Source organism: Penaeus monodon, chromosome 41, assembly GCF_015228065.2.
Source record: "Penaeus monodon isolate SGIC_2016 chromosome 41, NSTDA_Pmon_1, whole genome shotgun sequence".
NCBI classification, from domain to species: Eukaryota; Metazoa; Arthropoda; class Malacostraca; order Decapoda; family Penaeidae; genus Penaeus; species Penaeus monodon.
In genome coordinates, this window is record NC_051426.1 from 20,465,080 (window position 1) to 20,470,328 (window position 5,249).

The 5,249-nt window shown below is 47.3% G+C and overlaps 1 pseudogene; it reads right to left on the reverse strand.

Moving 5' to 3' along the window:
- Positions 1 to 478: 478 nt before the first annotated feature.
- LOC119598437 lies at positions 479 to 4,612 on the reverse strand (annotated as a pseudogene).
- Positions 4,613 to 5,249: the final 637 nt, after the last annotated feature.

Below are 5,249 nucleotides of genomic sequence, written 5' to 3' on the forward strand. Positions count from 1 at the left end.
AGGTAGCATGAGGAAGGTGAGCACGAGCACTTTCCAAGGTCTGTGTTGGGGGTCTGCGGTTGAGGAAGGGCATCAGACGTTAGTCGGTGTCTGGAAAGGGAGCGGAGAACAGTCCTCTCAAGCGGACGGATTCTGATGTCCTTCCAGCAGTGCTGCAAGGAAGGTGGCAGGTTATGGTCATGCCATCCGAGGGCATGTCCTAAGGCTATACGGAAGTGGTACAGGCGGAAAACTCGACAGGCTGGAGAAGGGGACCGAAACACAGCCGTCCTCGGTTCCCGGGCCCCGATTGGTAAGCTGCCGTCGAACCAGCACGATGCAGGTGGAGGGCTCAGTTAGATGGAAGCCATGCGCTGACAGGGACACTGGGGCTGATGAAGACCCTAATGCGGGCATGATAGGTTGGCCAACTATGGGACTTCCAGACCGCACAAAATATCACAGAGACTGTCTGGTGTCACGGGGCATGTGTGCTAGTTCAAGGAGCAGTGGATGGCTCGTATTGCTGTGGTGCAGCACGGTTGCAGCGGCTGCCCAGTGTATGTGGCGATTGTGGACGAGCACTGCTTGTGGGGCCTTGATATGCTACGCTTGACGCAGAAGTAGGTGTGCTGTCGACCTGGGACGAAGCTGGTGAAGGGTGCACGGTGAAGATGTGCCCTTGCTTCCAGAGGTGGCTGTGCAGAGGTAGTACGCTTGGAGCGGATTGTACCCTGCCCCCAGGACAGATGTCTAGAATCTCCTGGTGTCGACTGTCAATGAGTGATACTGGGCAGTAGAGGGCTTCGGTGGCGCCCATCCAAAAACCTGTCAGCTGGCTGATGGCGTAGCGGTTGGGCGGAGCCTTGGTTGGACCAGGGGAGGGGGTTAGTTATCAGTGTTGGTAGCCAACCTTCTCCGATAAGGCCCAGAGGTGCCAGCTGGTGCAAAGTCTGGGCACTTGTGAGGAAGTGGAGCATCAAGAAGAGTTGTCGGTGGAGAGAGAGTTGGTTGGTGTGGGGCAGTGTCCTGACTTCCTCGAGGGGACTTGGCGCACTGCTGTGGCGTTACCATGGGCCAGGAAGTACTCCTGGGGCCATGGTGAAAGAAGAGACGTAGCCCCAGTAGCGGAGATGAGGACGTGTGCAGACGCTGACCGTGAATGAGGACGAGCATTTGGACGGTAGGGCGATGCAGAGGACGTCTAGTGGTGACCATGAGCAAGGTCTTGGGACCGGAGATACGGGTGGCCACTGCCAAATCTACCGACCGCCCACCCACCTCCAGAGCGACCCAGCGAGAGCGAAGAAAAGCCGCGCTGGATGAAGATTTTTTGTTCGAGAACTGAATTTATGTAAATTTTCTGTAGTGTTTCAGGTTTAGATATGTCATAGCAGACGGTCGTCGGCTTGATAGGGGGGGATAGTTGCTATCCCGCGGGTCTTGTCTAGGTGCACGAAACATTTTATTAACACGAAAAAAGGATGACCTGTGGCATTATGTTAACATGAAGGTGACCGTGGCAAAACATGACGCAGCTGGCTTGTGTGAGCGGAGGAGCGAGGAACAAGCCGAGAGACGAAGGTTGGGTGCTGCTCTGTGAAGTGTAACCTCGTGTGTGCCCTTGTGACTGCTGATAAACTTTTGTGTGCCCTGATAAGCTGTATCGTGCAGTGTGACATGACTGGTTTCCCCCCTGTATTGTGCCCATAGGAAAGTGTATGGGTAAAATTAACTTGTGTAATATAAAGGAAAAGACTGTCATTTGGTGTTATTCGTGCCCTTGCTCGCCACTTGGATTTTCCCTCGTGGTGTTCTGGGACGCTGTGGTGCTTCGGTGCCTTTTGGAGCTGTTCAGTGTTACGACCCTGTGAGAGCACGCCCCGTTCTGCCTAGCCTGCCTTTGTGTTTGGTGGCAGAGAGACGAGGCGGCCTGCAAACAATATATCTATATTTATTATATATATATATAATATATATTATATATTATATATTATATATATGCGTCATCACCGATAAGGTGTTTAACGTATTCTACTTAGCCCAATGGTTGTCATTTTAATCGGGCTTATGATGGCAGAGGCATTTTAAAGTGTTGTTAAAAAAGTGTGTAGGAGAATATAGCTTGCTTGCCTTCTATTTTACCTCCCCCTCCTCTCCTACTACCACTCCTCCTTCCCCTCTTCATCCTCCTCCTTCTCCTCCTCCTCCTCCACCCCCTTACTCCTCCTCCTTCTCCTCCCTTCCACTTCCTCCTTCCTTCCTCCTCCTCCTCCCTTCTTCCTCTCCATTCCCTCCTCTTCCTTTCCTCCCTTCTCCTGACCTCCTCCCAGTCCTCTCCTCTCCTCACTTTCCTCTCTCTACTCCTACCTCCTCATCCTCATGCTGTTTGTTGAACGCTCGTGGCAAAGAGATTCTATCCAAGGCCCAAATACGTTCTCTGTAGTACACACACACGCGGAGTGGGGGTGGGGGTGGGGGGCTGCAACTAGTTATCTCATCATTCTTAACAAGATTCAGGAAAGGGCCAGAAGAATGATTCAAGAAAGTGAACCGAATCGATCAAGCTTGCAGCAGCAGGAGGACGGTGCTGCCCTCACTACGATGTTCAAGATCCATCATCAGCGTATAGCCCACCTACAGCACCTGCAGAATGAGAGAGAGAGAGAGTGTGTGAGAGAGAGAGAGAAAGTGTGTGTGTGTTGTGTGTTGTGTTGGGTGTTGGTGGTTTGTGTGTGTGAGTGTGTGTATGTGTGTGTACACCACACCATACTGGTTCATTTAATTTAAAAAAATTAACACACACACACACACACATATATATATATATATATTATATATATATATATATATAATATATAATATATATATATGCGCGCGCGCGCACATACACACATATACATGTACACACACACACACACGCACACACACAAATACACAGACACACACACACACACACACACATACACATATACATACATATATATATATATATATTATATATATATATATATATATATGATATACGTATATATGTATATATAACATACATACATGCATATATATATATATATATATATATATATATATATATATATATATATATATATATATATAATATATATATATATATATAATATATTATATATATATATATAATATATATATATATATTGCACAGACAGCTAGGCCCATATCTCTCGACCAGCGAGGCCCCTAACCTAACCTCAGTAACATAATCGCTGAAAGAGTAAGCCACGGAGCCGTTGGGATGGCGGTCGGCGACCCAGCGTCGACCTCCCTGAAGTACTTGCCGAGGCTCTCCGAGTACAAGCCGGCGATGACGGTCGGCTCCGGGAACACGGGGAAGTACCTTACGGAGATTCTGATGCTGCAGGTCGCCTCCGACGGGAAGATTGTCTCGTAGATGTGGTTGCTGGTGGTGTCTGAGGGCAGAGGCGGTTGCTGCTGAGGGTTATGCAAGGACAGCAGAGGCAGATCTTGATGTGGTCTTCGACATAAGAAGTGGAGTTGGCTCGTCCCGGTGCTGGGGTGTGTGTGTGTGTGCGTGTGAACACTGGCAACTGAAATCATTCCCATTCTTACCTATGATCAGTATTTCGTCCTTGCACTCGCCGTGGTGCCATCGTCGGCAGTGACGGTGCAGCTGTAGTTGGCGCTCAGCTCATAGGTCAGCGTGGTCAGTTCCAGATCACTGTCATCGCGTTCGAGGTTCACCTTGTCCTTCAGGAGACCTGTGGCTGTTCGGAGAGAGAGGCGGTCACTTTGGACTCGTCCCAAGGCAAAGGAGGACACTCAAATATGAAACACAAGTTCTGCTGCACGTTGCCGGGGCGCGCGTCCTGGCACGCATTCCAGGGACACCTACGGTCGCAGGGCGTTGGCTTCCACTCGAAGGTTCCGGCCGAGCTTTCATCCTTCAGGATCTCCAGAGGACCCCGGACACCTCCTGGCCCTCGCCCAGCGTGTAGTTGCACAGGAGGACGCTGTTGGTCTCGGAAGGACCGAGGCCGTAGGAAATGTACTGTTGATCGTCCACGATGGCCAAGGCTTCACCTTCAGGGCGGCCACGGAGCCTTCGGGGAGAGCTCGTAAACTAAGAAACAGACTCATCTATACAGACGTGTGTGTGCTTCATGAGGAGCCCACTGGCGAATTGTGCAAAGCAACTGCTGTACCATTAACTCATCCTCAGACCTACATGCACAAAACAAACAGGTAAATCAATGATTGCAAATATGAACCCAAACAAAGAGAATGTATATCCATCCGAGCACCACAGAAGAGCTGCCCGTCAGGCCCGCTGCCCGACCTGCGAGCAGCGCGAGGAGGAGAGACAGCATTGCGGCTTCAGTTGGCGTGCGGGTGAGAGTGGCAAGCGTGCTAACTCAACCGATGACCAGCGAACACTGAAATCGACGGTCTGACGAGCCGGCAGTTAATTAGGCGGCAAGTCGATGCTCTGCAACGGGGGTGGGGGGTATTGGGGGCGTGAGGTTGCGACGTCATTTCCTCCGCCGCAGTGATTGCCTTCTGAATCACTGTCTAAGGGGTGTTTATATCGCGTCTGCTAATGCGACATTTGTTTTGTTCATTTCTTGCTTTTGTCAATTGTTATTATCATCAGAACGTTTGTGTTCTATCATTTTATACTCAATTCAGTATATATATATATATATATATTATATATATATATATATATATATACTATATATATATATATATATATATATATATATATATATTGGTGTGTGTGTCATTAATATATATAAATAGATAGATAGAAAGATAGAGAGATAAATATAAATAAATTGATATGTATATCTAATCATTTATTTACATAGATATATAGCTCCGTCGGCTGGCGTCGTTTCCGGAGTGTAGGAATCTAGGAAAGGATATTCCAAAGGTTATTCAGGATCCTGCAGCGCATCAGTATGTGTGTGTGTGTGTGTGTGTGTGTGTGTATATATATATATATATATATATATTATATATATATATATAATATATATACTATATATATATATATATATATATATACATGAATATATAGGTATGTAAACATATATAAACCACACAAACAAAACAAACACAATATATAAATATATATAGATAGATAGATAGATAGATAGATAGATATAGATATGCTACGCCAGTGGGTCTTTGTCTCTGTGCGAAACATGTGTTAACATGAAAAGGATGACCTGGGCATGTGTTAACATGAAGGGACCTGGGCAAACATGACG